At 43.2% G+C, this 19799-nt stretch overlaps 1 protein-coding gene across 1 annotated transcript in view; it reads right to left on the bottom strand.

The window, feature by feature from the left end:
• Nucleotides 1-18554, bottom strand: part of COL21A1 (collagen type XXI alpha 1 chain) — a 113923-nt gene extending 95369 nt beyond the window's left edge. The window contains exon 1 of the mRNA XM_056344645.1: nt 18441-18554. The gene's annotated coding sequence lies outside the window, so the exon portion shown is untranslated. The remainder of the gene's footprint in view (nt 1-18440) is intronic.
• Nucleotides 18555-19799: the final 1245 nt, after the last annotated feature.

The following is a 19799-nucleotide window of genomic DNA, read 5'->3' as shown; positions in this document are numbered from 1 at the left end:
GAAACATCCAATGAAAGGCAAAACAGATATTTTTTTTTTTAAATAGCAATCCATAGCCATGGGAAAAACTGGTTAAAATCTCTGTTGAAGATTCAAAACCTGATTTTTTTTACACTATAGAATGAAAGGACATTTATTCCATTTAACTTAGTACAACAGCCTTCAGACTACATATAAAGGTATCATGAAGTAGACTGACCTTTAAATATGTGATTATATGTTAGCATTTTAACAATGATATATCACAGGGGTCCTCAAACTTTCTAACCAGGGGGCCGGCACGCAGATGAAGTGGCAGGCAGTCATCTGCGGCTGCTTGGTTTCCCCCCCAACCCCCGGCAGGGGGGTCTGTAAATACCGGGGGCCAGATTGAGGACCCTGGGGGCTGTATCTGGCCTGCAGGCCTTAGTTTGAGGACCCCTGATATATAAACTCACTGACATCAAACAAAGAAGAGTAGTATCAGATAAACAAACAAAAAACACTTACAGGTTTTCCAAATTATGTTTTTTTAAATGATAGGATTTTTTTACTTATTTGTAAAATAAGTAATTTTTTACTAAAATATTGACAAATCATTCAAAGGAGGCTGTGATTGCTGAAGGAATGGCAACAGAAGTTCTAGAGGAATTTAGGACGTGAACTAGTGAAAACTTTGAAAGAACCCCAGTTGTCTTCAGTGGAGACAAATCAGACCCTTAGTATTTTAAACAGGCCTTTAAAGGAAGAAAACAGAAATTTAGCACATTCGTGCTCAAAGAGGAAAACACAAATATTTGCTGTTTCAATTATATCCAAAATCTATCCAATTTATATATCCAAATTCTCATACTTTGAGAAACACTCGCAGTTCCAGATATGATATGATCCCAAGCCGAATTTAAAGCCATGCAAGATTTACAGACTTAGCTGCTTTTCTCCTGCAAGACTAAAGATATTCCAGCAAGTATTCAAGCTCACTTTCTTTACAATGTGATGACTCTTACAGCCCGTTATATGAAGACAATTACTTTTACTACATTCATAAAGTAAAAAATTTGTTCCTGGTCCGTGTCGTATATTTTCCCTTCAGTCCACCAAGCAACTAAGGACACAGTAGCGGCAGAGTAGAGTAACTAATGAACAGACAAATCACATCAAGAAGGTTTTGCAAAGATGCAGCATGGGGAGAAGGCCAGGATTGTCCAGCACTACGCAACCCATGTCTCTAGGTATTCCCTCCCAAAAAACTTCCTGTGTATTCCTCTGCTTTCCCTCCCAAAAAACTTCCTGTGTATTCCTCTGCTTTCAGCTTTGTTTCACACAGGTAAACACAATTAAGAAAAAATATGAAGTAAGCCAGCAGATACCATACAAACCTCACCCTGGATGTTGTAAATCACTTGCTGACATAGGAAAAACATCAGCATTTCCCAATCCCCCAGATGGGTGTCTGAACAAAGAGCTGGTTTAAGTTGTACATGGAAGAGAAATGCCATTTCAACATCCATACAGTTGTCTCTGCCACTCCTTCATCCTCAGGAGGCGGACTCCTCACACTCCTCCCCTGCTCCAGCGAGGGGTCCCTCCCATGGGAGACAGTCCTCCATGAACTTCTACAACGTGAGCACTTCCTACAGAATACAGTTCTTCACGAACTGCTCCAGCGTGGGTCCCTTCCATGTGGTGCAGCTCTTCAGGCACAGGCTGCTCCAGTGTGGGTCCCCCAAGGGGTCACAAGTGCTGCCAGCAAACCTGCTCCAGCCTGGGCTCCTCTCTCCATGGGGTCACAGCTCCCACCAGGAGCCTGCTCCAGCACAAGCTTCCCACTGGGTCACAGCGTCCTTTGGCCATCCACCTGCTCCAGTGCAGGGTCCTCCATAAGTGCCAGCGTTAACCTCCATGGCTGCAGGGCACAGCCTGCCTCACCGTGGGTCTTCACCACGGGCTGCAGGGGAATCTCTGCTCCGGCACCTGCAGCCCCTCCTGCCCCTCCTTCTGCACCGACCTGGGGGGCTGCAGGGCTGCTCCTCTCACATAGTCTCACTCCTCTCTCCAGATGCAGTTGCCATTGTGCAGTTTCTTTCCCTGTCTTACTTACGTTATCCCAGAGGCACCACCACTCTCCCTGATAAGCTCGGTCTTGGCCAGCGGTGGGTCCATCCTGGAGCCCTCTGGGCATGGGCTCTATTAGACACAGGAGAAGCTTCTGGCAGCTTCTCACAGAAGCCACCCCTAGCCTCCCCACTGCCAAAACCTGGCCGCGCAAACCCAGTACAGCTTCACACATCCAAACACACTGGTCTGTTTTGTCCCAGCCCTGGAGCAACAGCACATATTGAGGCGATTACCTGCTGAATAGTGACACCAAAAGAAACCAACATCTCCGAAGTAACCTACAAAGAACAAACTGATGACTGATTATTCAGGATGATTCCAGAAGCACTGCTGTTTTAAGGTATCCCTCAGTGTCTGCTAATGAACCTGTTTCTAATTTTTTAAAGAATGGTCTTTACTGAAGCAATTCAGCTCCTTGCCAGGCGTGCATTGCTACAAGTCACTAACTGAGAACCAAGAGGAAGGTCAGATGTCTTGGAGGACTCCGGGAATGTGGGAAGCAAGGATGGGGAAACTACATGCAGTCCTGGCCAACATTGTTCTGAGGCTGTGGGATTCTAGTAGGAGACAGGAATAAAATCAATAAAATAGGAGTCTCTTCCTCTCTCCCCCATACCCAGCCTCCCTACCTAAAAGCAGAGAAAGCTGCAGGGAGATCTCAGTGCAGTCCACAACTACCTGGAGGGAAGGTGTAGAGGAGATGGAAGCAGACACTCCCCACAGCCGTAGGGGAAATGGGCCCACGTGGGAACAGAGGAAATGCCACCTCAATGCAAGGGAAACACTTTCTACCAGCAAGATGGCCAGACACTAGAAGAGATAGCGAAGTCTCCATCTTTGCAGTTATTCGAATCTGATCTGAACAAGACCCTAGCCAGCCTATGCTAACTGGGTCTGCTTTGAGCAAAAGCCAGACCAGATGATCCCAGGAGGTCCCTTCCAACCTCCATGTTTCTGTATCTCTGCAGTTCTTTTCCAGCATCCCTCCTTCTCACTCTTCAGAGTACAATTTCCAGGGCACTTGCCCTCAAGGTGTACAGCCTCCATCCTGCAGGTGTATCACCCTCTTCCAAGCTGCTTTTCTGAGCTATTCTGTTGCAGAACAGGGCCTATAAAGGTAAGAGGAAGAGCAGACAGGAGGAAGAGGTGGGACAGGGTGAGGAGAGGAAGCCCAGACATCCCTGCCCTCCTGCTGCCCCGGAGAGCAGTATGGGGCTTCAGAAGCAGCCAGTGCCACCCCTTGTATCTTGACCTCTCCTCTTGGCAACAAGACCAGCAGACAGCTGAGTAACCAGGAGACAAAGTTTAGGTATTCAGAGTACACCCCACACTGTGGGTATTCAGAGTAAACCCAGCAGCTACTCTCTATCTCCCCCATCACAGGCACAGAATACACAGCCATATTCCTTCATGTGAGAGGTCTACCCAACAACTTCCAGTTTGAAGTCAGCAATGACAAACCAGTATTTTTTGATGATGATGATGATGATGATTGATGATGATGATGATGATTGATGATGATGATGATGATTGATGATGATGATGATGATGATGATGATACCTCAGAGGTCCTTAGGAAGGAATTCATCTTGTGGGCAGAGGCAATAGGAACCTTTGTAGGTGACATTCACCAGCTCTTCAGCTTTCAACTTTCAAAGTGGTCTTTTACTGCCTGTGATTCTTTAACAAGTAGTGGTGGCTTTCCTCCTTTCATGAGTAACTCCAGCTCTTCTCTTTTGTTGCTTAGGGGTCAACGTTTGTATTAACATGTTAAAAATGTTCCCTACAGGTGTCTGTGTGCTTGAATTTTCACATATGGTACTTCATCATTGGATACATAGCTCCATATCTGTATCATAACTGTCTAGCTACCACATTCTTGGTTTACGATGAGCCATACCCTTGGTAATGCTGGTAAGTGATTTCCCTCTACTAAGCTTGCAGAAGTACTCTCTCATCTCTGCCTATGAAAACGTCCCTGAATCCTGTAATACCACTATAACCATTTACTTCCAGTATCTTTGCCTCTTCTTTTCCCTCACTGCAAACAACTGTGATATCAGCCACTATTTTAATCTTCAGACATTCACTGATCAGGATTTAATACTACGACAGGATTACAACTCCAAATCTGCACGATACCATGAGGAGTACCCCTCTCCATTCTGAGAGGTGTTTGCTTTTCCAATTAGAACAGTTGGGGCCATGCAGGTTTGCTATGCATTTGGAAATTCTCAGAAATCTCCATGTACGAAACTGCAGCCATTGCAGACAATTCCCCGCAAGCTGGCACTGCAAGGATGGAGTGGGGGTGGAAGGCAGTGCAGCATCCTGTTCCATCTTGCCAGGTTACAGCACATGGAAAGAAGGCAAATTCTTTCCTCCCACTCTTATGTCTATGAAGAAATCTTCAGTATATGGGTCAGAGAGTCATCTGGGCCCCAGGGATGAGATTTGCTACTATACTCATCAGTGATCCCAAACAGTCATAAGCACTCGTCACCCACACACCTCTTAGGTTTTCACCAGGAAACCAGAAGAAATAAGGCACTTCTTTTTTCCCCTCTTTTGAGCAATAATTAAATATTATTTAGCATAAAAAGCATACTACCTCAGACTACTCTGACATTATACCTTTTACAATATTATAGTCCATACAGTAAATAGCTGAAGACTTCCTCATTCTGCCTCCTTTGTGCCATTCCACTTGCAACTTTTCTGTCCAGCTTCTGCCCTTTGCTCCTTTTTGACATTATGGGGCCTAGAATTTGTTAATAATTCAGGACTATCACATTTCTGAATCAGACAACTCGATTTAAATTAGCAATAGGTGAATTAAATGGCCATTAGAAGTTACAGCAGTTTAGGCAACATTTTTTCTTTCAAAAGCACAGATCAACTTTTCCAAAGCAGTTCCCATATCTCAAAACACACAAAACATTTGTAACTTATTTTCCATATAATCCATTAAGAAATATCTACTGTCACCAAGGTAGGTTGCAAAAGAAAGAATAAAACAACATGGTGCACTTGCTAGGACCTATGACAAGTTGCTTATGCTGTATATTGATGGTATCAGAAAGGTAATGCTTTCTTGCATAAACAGGTATATAACCTACCTTTCAGAGGAATCCCACAAATTAAAAAAGCCGATTTTATAATGTCATAAATCTTAATTCATGGTGTTTAAAAACAAAAAAGTTAAAGAAATACAATATGTTATTATTCATGCCAGAAATTTGACATTTCTAAAGATGCCAGATGCATTTTCAGACATATTCCAGAGTTATTCAAGTTGAGATGTTTGGGGGTTTTTAAATGTCAAACCGGTGCCCTTAGAAAAATGGGTAAACTTGGGGTTCAATTGTTTGTTTTAAAAAGCTGAATTTATATACAAAAGAGAATTCTAACATACTCTGTGTTCCCAAGAACACTAAATCTTGAGCATCACTTACACTATTTCAGAGCAAACACAGTGTTTCCAGGGTTTAGTCTGGCACTTAAAGCTAAGGATTATACAGCTGGACACAAGCACCATGCATGAAGTCTTAGTGACTTCATATAAAGAAGGCTTGTGGAGATAAATTAATCTGTTAAATGTCAGTTCCAATTTGTATTTCTTACAGTAAATGAAAAGCCATGGTCAAAAAGTATAAACAGCACAGGTTTTTCAGACCATGGTGTTCTGCAGCCTCCCTTTTGGAAGCGACCCTTTTTAATTATATCCAATCCTTAACCTTCTGCAAGCACTCCTAAGAGTTTGACCATTTATCACCAGAACACTGAAGATGCTGGAGGTAATATCAGGTTTTTACATTTTTTGTTCCAGTTAATTTTTAAATATTTGATGCAAAGTAGGTACTTATAAAATGAGGTGGTGCTAGTGCTTGTCACAATGCAAACCAAAACCTTCAGATTAATCTGAGTTCAATGCCTGCATTTATGCTTTTATTATATTTTTTATTATTTATTATATTTATTATATTATATTTTTATATTTGCTCTCCACGATGCATAAGACTTGTGTTCATTTCTATAGAGTTATTGGAAAATATCTCTTAGCTTTTAAATTGTGGGATTCATAAACAGTCAAAAATATAGTAAGCCAGCAGCATGAACAACCATTAAACAAATACAGAACAAGATAAAGTAAAAAAGTTCTATACCCAAATTATCCAACATATAGCAATAAACAATTTATGTTAGACAACATACACAAAAAGAGATCAAAATGGATCCAGGTGAAGAGTTTCCAAACATAGTCCCTTTTATATGATGTTCCCTATCAATGAGGTTTGTTTCTGAGACAAAGTTTTAGTAGACTTAATTAACATGAATTTAAAAAGACAGGTTCAAAAATGCATTAAAGCTTGAATTCTATATTTCAGTCCTCTACTAAGGTAAGAGGTAAGAACATGGTATGACTCACAGGGGTTAAAACCTCTGTACCAGAAGGCAACCTCCTGGTGGTGAAGGATAGTCTGGAGTCAGGCACAGCCTTTGCTGAGTAAGTCTTGTCTCTCAGTGCTACAGAGCATTGCTGAGGGGCAGAGAGACACTTCTTCAGTTCTGCTCAGAGTCATCTTGAATAGGAAAACCCTGAAGAAGCTATGGAGTGTGCTACTGCTCAAAGCAGTATGAACAATGAATTTGAGTGCTTTAGTCTTGCAGCTTTCTTTCTAATACAGCAACACACACACACAATGTTTGCCATTACCCTTGACTGAATAAATCAGACTTTTCACGCAGCTTTCCTCTTCATCTAGTAAGAAGCCTAATCTCCACCATAGCTGACACATACGTATCTCACTTCAGTCCACTGTAAACAACAAATGCTTCCTGAGTGATGTGGCTTGCTTTTAGAGACCTAACACCCAAAACAAATCAGAGATCTCTAGCGTTGATGAACATCAGTTAAGCCGCAAGGATCACTTTAGAAACTGAAAATGTGATACCTACCTGAAGGCTCTTTGCAGTGCTGGCAAAAAAGGGCTTGAAACACATAATACCACCCATAGTTACACCATACCTCATACTTCTTCCCTCTCCTCTATCTAGAAGCTTACTGTTTAAACATTTACTAGAAATGTAAGGTAAATGGTTCAAACTGCTTCAGATTGAGGAAGGAACTAAACCTCAGTCTTCTTTTCTGACTAATTTTCTAACCACATGATATAAAGAGTAAAACATACTGCTTTTCATGGAGCTTGTTCAAAAAACATGTCTTAAAAATTCCTGCTGGATCAGGATCCACAGACAAGAGAAGAATTTCTACTCTGTAAACCCTTCTAGGAATCAGGCTTGTGCTAGCTACCTACTGGGAGACACGGTTCTAGACATGCCTAGCATCAGACATACAGGTGTGTAGGAACTTTTATTGACAGAAACGGAGGCATAATGACTTCCATTACCCCTGGGGTTGAGTGGAAGCAAAAGTCTCTATGGCATTTAAGTGTCAGACTTAGGCATCTAAAGTAAAAGTTACAGACTAAAGTCCTTAGGCCTTTGAGGAATGATACAGTCAAGACTCATTTCTTTATCAGAGAGCAGCCCTAAAGAAGCCAGAATGTACTAGTAATGCAGAACGCAGATGCTCTGCAGTAGATTCTGTGCTTTGAAACAGAGATGCAAAATTTAACTTAGGTGCTGTTTGCTGAAAGCTGCATTCACAGAAACCAGTGGTCTCTGCTTCTCAGTTTCATTCTTCCCATTTTTCTGTGTTCCCATGTGTCCCATGGAAGCCTGAAAATCAAGTTTCTTTATTGTGACTTGGAAATATCACTCATTTAACTTCAGCTGCATCACTGTGCTCCTTACTGTCTGCCCACAAGTAAGACCAAAGAAATTTGTCATCTCTCACCCAAAGCACTTCACTGGTTTCAGTTCCACACAGATTTTGATCGTCCATTCATTAACAGTTCACTTGTTAGCACAAGCCAATAGCAATATTACCTGATCAGAACCAAAGTACATAGAAAATTTTGTACAGAATTTAATACTAAGGGAGATCGACAATTTTGTTTTCAGTAAAGTTCAACATATTTTTCTATAGTAAAATATATTACAGCCTACGTTCTGTGCTGAAGTATAAAAAATATGTAAACTATAAAATAAAAATGTAAAATAAATACAGTATTTACCTGCAAGATGTAAAACAAGCACCTATGGGTTTAGACAAAACCAATCATTGTACAGGTACAGTGTCACTCCTTCAACTTAAAATGACTAGGTGGACTTCTGTTTCCACTCAAAAAAAGGCCCAAATAAATTAATAGCCATCTGAACTTTCACAAAATTTGCACCTGGACTGTAATCAGCTGCATTCAGGCCTAAATAAACACTGCATGTTCTGTAGGACTGGGCCTCCAAACAAAACAAGTCAGGATGTCATCAAAATAAATAAGCATACATGTTACATTGTAACTTTAACTAACAGCTGTTCTATTTCCAGTTACAGAATTACATGCTGTGCTCTAACCACCACGTAACATTGCTTTTCACGTAAAAGAAACAACCACAGTTCAAAAAGTATTCTTTGAAATTCTAGTCCCTTAATTTTGATACTTTATTCACCAAATACTAAACTACTGAAATACTGAATAAAATGTTAATATGTTCAGGCACATTTTATAGAAGCTACATTTGCCAGTGCAACAGCGGTGGTATTTGCAGGTCCTTTAAGACCACAATAGTTATATAAGCAATCTGTGAAATCTAGACACTCCACACAATGAAATAATTAATTTCATACATTTACTTACCATGTTAGAAAGATTTTGTATAAAAATGTAATCTCCTTAAACAAAAAGGTCTAATCGGAGGAATCACTGGGATGTAGCATCAACATCCAAAGATGGTGTGCATAATATCATATATTGTTCTCTTACATCTGTAAGATATTGATCCACTGTTTAACTAAAACAGATTTTCTTGGTTCTAAGCCTGATTCCAAAATGTGTGATTATATTCTCTGTTCTTATACAGGCTGTACAATTAATCAGCATTCACAATCAATTTGCAAGTAACAGAATTTAGCTATCATTTAGTCATAATAACTAGCAACTATTTCATGATCCACAAGCATTGCTTTATAGTTTAGATCCTTAAAATCAAATGCTGTCATGTGTATTTTGGATCGACCTTGTTAAAGATGAAGTCTGTACCTAGACACATGATTATTGGTTGTCAGATACTAAAAGGTGAAAAGAGCATATATACAAACACAGAAAGTCAATTACTTTTCAGCCATATTGTAAAATACGCTTTCATAACAATGAAACTAAGTTTAAAATATCAACCAGTGGCAATATATAAGCAAACAAGACTAGAAAATGATCACTTTGGGGAAAAGGTGGCAAAATGTCTATGTCACAAAAAATGTAATAGGATTATTTCATAATAATTGTCATAATACTTATGAGTATTTTCCATAGTATCAAAATACTCTCTCCATCTTGGCCTAATCGTTTTCAGGAGAGAAAAGCTGCCTACTGCTTATTCAAACAAGTAAACAGGCTAATGATTTAAAGTGATTATATAGTTACTTCAGGTGTCAATCATCTGTGCTTGAGTTCTATTTCGGTGTTAGTGTAGTGTAGTTTTCAGGATGAAATCACCATATAATGAAATTTTCATATCACTTTGATTTCTGAACTGGATTTCATTCCCTGCATTTGCCCAACTCTCCAAAGGCATCCTACAAATAATTCTGCCGGAGCAGAAGACATACGTTACCCCAGCTCTGCTTAAAAATCCAAAACTGCATGTAGTCAAGTGCTGAGGAGCAGAGAGAATCAGGTCCTCTGCAAAGCACCGAAACTTTTGACGAAACAAAATGCTCTGTATTGGACAGCTCCAGGACAGTTTTGTTGAATGACTTTTTCTTGCTATTATCAGGCACCATCAAACCACGAACTACTGATTACCTATAGTGAGTACTTCACATAAGGAGGCACACTTATGCATACACAAAGAAGAAAGTCTCCTTTGACAGAAACACCTCTTCTCAGGGCAGATGCCTCATTTAAACCCATACTGGAAAAGAAAATAAGAGACAAAATAAATGGAATTACTTTACTCTTTAGGAACTAAAAATTAAGCTTTTTTTCTTGGTACTGCTTGGCTTCCTCGAAGACAACTATGCGCTTCTGAAAATTAGGTGCAGCTGTCCTCTCTTTAGAGCTCCTTAATGGAATCCTCTGCATCCTCGCTTCCTTCTCCCTTTTGGCAAAAGTTGTTAATGATGGTTTCAGCTGAGTCATTGAGCATGCCATGACCATTCGGGCCTCTTTGCACAGCAAATGGACTTAATCACAGGGGCATACAATTACATTCCTTTCTCCTCATTGCAAATTCATCAGGGAATAACAAACATAAAACTCCATTGTCTGGGTCTTCAAGAAAACAAAACCACTGTTACTCCTATTCAGCAAATCTTCCTCCCGTTCCCCACCCCTCATTTTTTCCATGGTGGTAAAAAGGCAAAAAACTCCTTTATCACTTTATCATCTATTATACTGCAACAGTACATTTTTCACAGTTTAATATATTGCCAGCATTTAGATACATTTTATCTTCAGTGATTTCTCATGATTTGTGCAATTCTACATAGGACCTGAAGGACTCTCAATTTTGCTTTTCAGGAACAGAAAGAATCTCCTCCAGGTGCCTTACTTGCCATTATTTTCCCATTTTTTTTTCTCTCAACTTGCAGCCACAGCTATTAAAAAAGCCATTTAATTGATTGGGTTGGTTTGCTTGGGGTTGACATTTGATTCTCACTTTCTCTGCAAGTGACAAGGAGTTCCTGAAAGACAAAGATGACTTCTTTTCAGCAGGTGAGGGTTTCAGTTTCCCTTAAGTAAGATAATTAGGGGGGTCGTCTCTGAAAATTCCCCTCGACATGTTAACACCTTTTATTTTTGCATTTCCACCTAAAGCTTCCTTTGTTTTAAGTTGCTATGAAGGGCTCCAGTTTTTACATAGTCCCAATGTTCTTGGCTGTGCTTTTCCACATTGTTCTATCTCATGGAGTATCTCAAAAATTGTCTCACTTCTGCCCACCCAGTTCTGCTCCCTCCTAATGGAAACCTTTTAAACAAAATGTGGTGGCTACACAGATACCATTCCACTTGGGAAAGGAGGGCACACCGTTCCTCACCAAGACACTGACATTCAGGTCAGTGATATCCTGCCAGGAGTCATCTACTTTATCTTTCAGTCCTGTGCTATCAAGGCTAAGATTTTAAGAGCTGCAGACTCCCATGTCCACTTCCCATAAGCAATCAATCCTCCAATTGTATGGAAATTCAGCATTATATAAATTCACCTGGGTTTTTGATTTGGGCATACAGCCTAATCTCAGAGAGCTATTTCCCACAGAGTGGCTTTTTGTTTGGAAACATTTGCCACAGCTCAGAAAGGAATGAATTCATGACCCAAACAGTCCAGCAATGGTCCACTCCTTCTTCTTCCATCTTCAAGTCATATTCTACATAACTCACCCACCCTCTGAGTTTTTGCACAGATATGCCTGCCTCCTCCACATAGGACACTGCAGCTACACTTCTAGTGTTTATTTTCTCCTCTGCCTTTTTATTTAACTGTTAATATTATTCTAACTTCCCTACTTGCAATAAGGAAAGGGGAAATAGAAAATCAGGGTCAGGCCCCATGTGCAAGTAAGTAGGAACATGCTGATCTGGTCAAAGAGAGCCGCAATTAAAGGAAGAGACGTTTATTTAAACAGCCTTGCTTGGATCTCTAATGGAGTCTGTCTGGGTAAGAGCTCCAAGAGAGCCACCCAGGAGATCCCAGGTGGTTAAAAGACTAAGAAAAAGAAATTATCACATCTGAGGACACTGAAGGCAGTAGGTACTTTTCTAATTGCACCTCTAATTTGAACCTTTTTAAGCGTCTGATATGAAGAAAAGAATTAAAGTGCTGCTTCATACATCTTCCCTCAAGTGTACACATTACATGGATAGTCTAGAAAGCTCATCATGGGACTGTGTGGTCCCTGGCAGCTCCCCTGCTAGTCTGGCAAAAGTTCACACAATTTTGCACACTTTAGTGAAGATAAGGTTATACCACAAGATTTTAAACTGAGCTCAATAATCTGGTATGTTAATAAATTGTACTGTTGATACAACTATGTAATGTTATCTCAAGCTCTCCACATAAGATACTGCAAGCTGTTGTGGAATTAGGGAACTCATAAGGGGACAAAGCTTGGAATTACCTATTGAGACCAAAAGAAGCACAAGGTACTCTTGACAACAAAGGCTTCCCAAGTGTCTGTTAAAGGCTGAGCCTAGACATACTCCTGCTGTTATACCAACTACAGTACTCTTATGTGTCTTCAAATCACCTTAATCGGTCTCATTTTTATATGCTGCAACAGTTTCGTCTAAAAAGAAAACTTTTGGAAATCATTAACTCTGCTTAATGAAGAAAGTACAGATTGTTATAAAACATTTTGGAAAATACAAGCTGGCATGCTTTAAAAACTGTTGGATTAATCTCAAACTAGAGCTCCGGGGTTTTTTTTCCACTTCCTGTTGATGTAGGATATAAATGAGTTCAGGCAAGTTATAACATGTTTTATCATCACCATGGCTCTGAAGACTTACAGAAAAGAAAGGGGATAAGAATTGACAGTTTGGATAATGCAAATCAATACTGTACATTTGATAAGTTGGACAAAATATTAAAAATATAGAAAGCTTCGGGTAGAGTAAATGGTTTTTAAAATATACAAAAATGTTCTGAGCTACCAGTTATCAGTGTTAATGTACACTCCAACCACAGAAGTTGGGACACTCTTCATTTCAACAGCTCATTTTCTCCCTTTCAACAACAGCTTGGATAAAGATGCTTTTCTAGTATATTCCAAAGGTAAAACCTTTACAAAAATCCTGCAAGTTTTGTCACATCAGCAAATATACAGTGTACTACAGCTGCTTCAGATGTGAATATGCCATGTCCAGACCAACAATTTTAGAGCCATCCCAGATAATCTTAACTTCCCAACTAGAACATACAAAACCCAACAATCACTTCTTTGTTCAAGGTCTTTTACACCCAACAAACCTGCACACTTGTAAGCAAGTAGTCCACTTCTACCAGCAGATTTTACCTATGCAAAAGAAGACGGGGATGACAGACCTACATCCCAAACCGTTGATTAGCACCTCCTAATTTATACAGTACTTCAAGAGGAGTGTAAATGAGGCAGCAGCAGGATCTGCTGTACATCTCTCTCATGTCACACAGGTCAGCAGGAGAAGCAAACCTTGCTCTTCAAGGTCACTGGGGTGGTGTCTTCACCTCTGCACAGTCCCCTCATTTCTCTTCGTATAGCCCTTTATCACCTTCCCAACAGCCAGAACAAATGATACTGAGACCCCAGCTCTTTTCCCAAACCTGAGAGGGGGAGGAGAGTTGGCAGTGGCCAATGAAGAGGGAAAGGAAAACTGTTAGCTTGAGAAAAAATGGATGGCCACAAAGGTGACAAGAGGCACCCACAACATGGGACAGTGGAGAAGACAATGAGGAGACACGGTTTGGGTGGAAAGCGTGAAGGAATAAGAGAGATCTTGCTGCCACAAACCTCCTCAAACCTTCCCTGTCCTAAAAATACCCTGAGCCTTCCTCATACCTCTGTCCCCATGTCTATTCCCAGCAGACCCCCGCCCCTAGTGCCACAGCCAAAGGCAGATGGTCCTTACATCTCAAACCCCTCCTGCCCCAGAAGAGTTGCGATTGATCCCAACCTCTCGTCTTCCCCCTGTGATCTGCAGAACCCGCTCATTTTGCCACAAAGCTATTTATTTCTGTCTACACTGCTAAGAAGCCTCCAGCCACTCTTTGTTATTAGCTCAGTGTCTCATGCCTCAAACCAGAGCTTCAGAGCAAGCTACTGGAACTAATCATGGGAAAGAGAAAAATCTTGGAATATAGAAGTCTGAATTATGAAGAGGCCTTAAAGTACCAATATATGAGACAGAAATTTAGATTTCCTATGTGCTAATGCGGCACTCTTAACAGGCTTACTTTGAACTGACAGAGAATTCAAGGAAGAATGTAAATCTTTCACTGGCTTGAACAATAGTTTTATTTTTCACCACATCAAGTTCAAACAAACTTCCCTGCAATTTTTGCATGTTCTTGGTTATAGAGAATGTGTCTCATTCCAGTGCCTGTGTGTTTTACTTATAGCAGCTATTAACTTCTCACTATTTAGATCCAGTTTCATTACAGCATAAAACACACCAATAAAAAGATCAATTACTCAATCCAACACTGAAACGATATAAATCACACAAAATTCCAAAAGGTTGACATGTATTTACTTTGTACTCTTATTTCCATTCATAACATTATTCAGTATGATCAACATTGCTCATCTCCCTGGTTTCTATCTGCTGTTAATCACGAATAGCGTGCCTGACATCTACCCTAGAAGGCTAAATCAATCAGCGCTGCTTTAAAACAATGTCTGTGCACATTAGTGGTAACTTAGAAAAGTTTATTTTGTAAGTTTCACAGTACCCCAGTACCACAGAAACTAGAAAGAGGCAAAAAACCTCTCAAGCAATTTTGCCTATGCCCCCACGGGTCTTAAGTTTTCTTCTACCATATACTGCTTTTTTCCACAGCCAGTCCAGTTCTAAATGAAGGAACACAGAAACCTTGCAGGGCTCAGCCTGTTTTTCATGGGCAAAAGCAGGGAAGAAATGCCAAACCCCGATTATATTTTTTATTTAACAAAGCAGGATGTATTGCTATGGTGCAGCAACCTCCTGAACAATTTGCTGCTTACCCCAGAATTTTACTTTGGACTAGTGGAGTTGGCTATTTACAGGCAGTCCCTGGCTGATGGAGCCATCTCCAATGCATAGATCTGTGCATGGTGGCTGCACTGGATCCTCCAGGCAGAGGGTGCCCTGGGGGCATCAAAGCCTGCGCCACTACATGCTCCAGCGCAGCCAAGCCAAGGACCTGCTGCAGGACAGGGTGCTGAACCACACACACCTCTAAAACACTCTTCTAGAGACCTTGCTGTTTTGAGTATCTGGGGGAGATAAACTCTCTGGCAATCTCCTTGTGTCCTGTCAGCCTGGGATACATGGCAAAGTTTGCCTTCTAGTCTCTGCAGGCTCATGCTTCCCAAAACCCACATCTTTGGATACTTCAGATACCCTCCACTGTGCTAATGGGTAATTGCACACATCTTCAACACAAAGTTTGGATCAGTGAAGCTTTGAAATGTGTCAGAGCACTCACAGCACTAACAGGCCTTTACTGGTCCCTTCCCACATCCCAGGCCCCACGTCAGCCCCCAGGGCCACCAGGCCCTGCCCCAGTGACACCACAGCAGGGCCACTCTCCAGCTCCCCACAGCCCAGCCACCGGCCCTGGCGAAGGTCCACGGCCTGGGTGGCCGCAGCCTGTGCCCAGGGAGGTGCCCGATGCCCGGGGCTGGGGCTGCCCCATTGCTGCTGGGGCAGTGGGACAGGCCCTGGCTGTGGGCCCTTCCCTGCCGCCCCGCCATGGGCAGCCCCCACTGCTGTGCCCTGACAAAACGCATCCTTTCAGATGATTCAGGGAAACTCTGAGGGCGTACAGGGCAACAAACCCACATCAGAAAAACGGAATGCAAGACAGTGCATTTCATAAGGTGCATTTTTGTCTCTTCGAGCACTCCAGACTGCTGTGCCACCGCGAGCATGCTGGGAAGCAAGGGAAGCAGCCGAGGAGGAAGCAGCAGAAGATGCCTCAGGAACAGCGCGTTTTTGGCAGGATTACTGGGCTCAGCTCTGGTCATGTCAGCTCAAGGAAGAGAAAAAAGGCAGAAACAAAGACATCTTAATAATAGAGATGACTAAGAGCATTAAAAAGGCCTGTCCTATAAAGAGACACTGGAAAGACTGAATCAGCTTTATTCAATGCCTTTCTAAAGTAGTAAGGGCAGAACACAGGGACACGAAATAATAACAAATCACCTAGAGAGGTTAGGCCTTGTCTGTTCCCACTCTTATAAAACAGGGATGTTCAAAAAACTTAAGTGATCCTATTTTGGACTGTAAGATAATTTCACAACCACTCACTGGAAGCGAAGAATGTGGTAGAATTTTTAAAATAAATAATATGTAAATTGATAATAATAACGCAAAGAATAACATAATAAAAGAATAAAACTTGAGCTAAAGAGTAAAAGCTTCTAGGTAACGGAGGCAAGGGAAGAAAAGCACCAAGTCTCATTCCAGGCCTAATAACTGGAGTGTACAAAAACCATGTTTAATGCAGTAGGACAAACTACACTTTTCAAAATATGATTAAAAACTGAATTATAATCGAAGTAATTTCAAAGATGATGATCACAGCCAAGATAGCTATAAATTAAACTGAAGCAGTTTTGCCTCAGGGACTGCCTGAGACACACCTGTAATATGGAGGACCTGAAGGGAGCAGTGTGATACAGCTTACAGAACTGCACTTTGAAACTAACCTCAAATCTCCTAACCTTTACCCGTAAGCTGATTCACTGGTTGTGATGGTGCAAAACCAAGGTGTGATGTTCTTCAGCAGATCATCCACTGCGGCTCTTAGAACAACTGTAAATGCAGTCTGAGCAGAAGGAAGAAGAATCACAAGATCTAGCATAAAAGTCAGGCTGTGAGTTAAATATTATAAATAGATTACTGAGCTGTGTTTACCTTACAAACCTGCTTCTTTGATATGCATTATCATCACCAAGAGTGTGAGTTCACAGGCTGGTGTCCTGGTAGGCTCTGGCACCCCAGGAGCCTGTAAGGGACCTGGAGAGGTCATGTAGTGGCTCTCACTGTTAACAGAAAGGCAGGGTCACCTTTGCCCTAAGCATTTCTAGTAAATGTTTGTTAGATCTGATCTTAAAAAGCTCCAGCAAAGGAGATTCCACACCCTACCTGGTCAACCCAATGCTCAATTACCTGTACAGTCAGACAGGACTTTCCCTACCATTTAACCTAACGCCTCCTGCTGCAGTTCAGCATGCTGGTGCTTGTTACATCTCCACTGGATGTGGAGAACAGCTTGGTTCCCGCCACTCTGCAGCAACCACTTACACAGTTGAAGATTATTATCACATCTCTCATCAGTCTTTGCTTCCTAGACTGTAACATTCCAGTCCATTCACTATTTTCTCATAGGTTATGTTTTCTAGATCTCTGATCACCTCTGATTACCTTTGCTACTCATCTCCTGCCGAACTGGTAAGACTCTGCTGGAACCATAATGTCCAAAATCCCAGACAGTACCGTTACCTGACACAGACCCCAAAGTCACAGCTACCAAAAGATGCCATCACACATCTGCAACACTCCTGTTATGCAACCCAGAATGATGTTTGCCTTAATTTTGTGCATCTTTAATACACTGTATCCTATCAAAGTCTTCATGATGAAAACTGAATTTCCTAAGGAAAATACTTATCATAGCTCTTCAAATAAATGTTTTATGCCCATTACTTACTTCAGTATTATGTATCTGTATAAATATTTGAGATATATACAATAAGCACCCCCACAATCAATAAGGTTTGGAGAGAACTTCCAACTAAGTCTGCTAAGTCTAATAAACCCACAAGGCTTTCTCAGGTGCCTGAAAGCCAGAAAACTTTCAGAATCAACCAGTGGACTGGTTTCCCAGCCTGTAAAACCCTTGAATGGAAGACCAGACCCCTTCAGCACAGTAAGTCCCCCGTGCACACCTAAGCATTACCCAGCTGAAGAGTATCATCACAAGTGGCCCACAGAGCAAATTTTTCTTCCCAGGTATGGAAACAAGTATAATTGCAGTTACTACAAACTCTTCTACTTTATTTACTAAGCGTAAATTCCCATGCCAGAAACTATCAAAGAAGTTAATACACGAAGTCAGTAGCTCACTTCAGCCGTGGTACGAGAACGCAGCGGATCTCTGTACAGTGCTGAAGGACATGCCGTGCCATAAAGGATTTCACCCCGTGCCAACAAACTAAGCGAGGATTCCAAGCCAGTACAACCGGCCGGCACGCACCGCAATCGCATTGCAAAAAAAACCCGCATCGGCGGCAGCTCCCTGCTCAAAAGCGGGGCACAACCCTCGGCACCTCAGACCCACGGCTTTCCGGCGCCCCCCGCCCGGGCTCCCGCGGAGGCAGCCGAGGCCGCCCCGGTGCCGCACCTGCCCGCTGCCCCCGCTCCCCCGCCCCGGCCGCCCCCCGGCCGCGCCCCCTCGAGCGACGGGAGCCCCGCAGGGGTGACGCGCGCCGGGGAGCCCGCACCTCCCCCCGCTCGCCCCGCGGAGCCCCCGCTGACCTGCAGGCGGCCGCACGCCCTCCCGCCGCCAGCCGCCGCGCCCCACCTGCCGCAGGGCTCTGCTCGCTGCGGCGCGGCTCTGCCCCACGCCAGCGCGGCGGCGGCGGCCCCGGCCCCGCGCCCGCCAGCGGGAGCCCGCCCCGCCGGCAGCACCGCCCCCCGCCCGCCTCTCCGCCGGCTGCCCCCCGCCCGGCCCCGCGTCCTGCCACGGCCCTGCCGCGGCCGGGGCCGCCGCTTTGCCGCTGCCCTGCTGCCCCGCGAGGTGCGCGTCCCCGCCACCCCCCGCTCCCCGGCAAGGGGTCGGGCGGGCGCGCCTTCCCCCGTCTGGAAGGGCACCCCTGCGCCGGGCTGCATCTGCGGTTGGCCGGTTGTTTCCTGCAAGAGGGGCGGACCCGTAGCTCGAAGTAACTTGGTGACAGGCACCTTCGTCTCAGAAGTACTTGGTTTGGGGCGCTTACTGCAAGAGTAGCAATTATTTGGCCACACGCCTCAGCACTCCTGTTGCTCGTGTGGTTTCACACTTTCTGTAGCGAGGCTGTCCCGCAAAGCTCCAGCAATCACGGCATGTCCCCCGCAGCCGTGTCCGCAGTACCACCAGAGCTCGGATGCAGAAGCCCTTCAGCTGTCCATGCAAAACTACCGGCACTTGCTGCCCAAATGCCTCCCTCCCATTCACCCCTCTGGACAACACATGCTGCAAGGTGTTGTGACGGATTGATCAAATAGTGCAAAAGCAATGCCCGGGTGGACACCTGGAAAAAATTCCTGCCCATCTTCCAGCAGTTCTTTTTCCAGGTGAAGGGACAGGATGACTTCTGCAAGCCCTGGCCACAGTGACTGCTGTGTCCAGGAGACGAGCTGGTGGGAATACTCTCTGCCTTTGGGAATTGGATCACCAGCCAGTGAGCACATGACTCTCTTATGTGGAGAGGTGTTACCAAAGCCAGGAGCTGGTGTCCTTCACTCTAGCTTCAAGAACCCCCACACTTGAGAGAGGTGTGGCAAGCCTGGCACAGGGAAAGCAGTATCAAAGACCTCTGGGGCCTTTCCCTAATTGCTCTTTATTCACAGGTTGTACCTAGATAATGCTCCTCATATCTACCCCTGCGTGTCCATGAAGGTCCTGGAGAAACCTGAGAGCTGTGCCACACGGGCCCTGTCCTCCTGTGAAGGAATGCATAGCGTATGGAGAAAAACATCAATTAAATAACACAGAAGTGCCTGGCTAACACAGGTCCAAGGCTGGCAGGTAGGAAGCGGAATGCAGTTTCACTGATTCTCTGTGAATAATATATATGTTCTTCCAAATATAACAGACACCTACGTTAGAAAGCAGTATGGGTTACGGATGCCAGCAGT

This window comes from Falco biarmicus, chromosome 6 (genome assembly GCF_023638135.1).
Source record: "Falco biarmicus isolate bFalBia1 chromosome 6, bFalBia1.pri, whole genome shotgun sequence".
Lineage (NCBI taxonomy): Eukaryota > Metazoa > Chordata > Aves > Falconiformes > Falconidae > Falco > Falco biarmicus.
The sequence above is the reverse complement of the archived record's forward strand: the minus strand, read 5'-3'. Positions and strand labels throughout refer to the sequence as shown.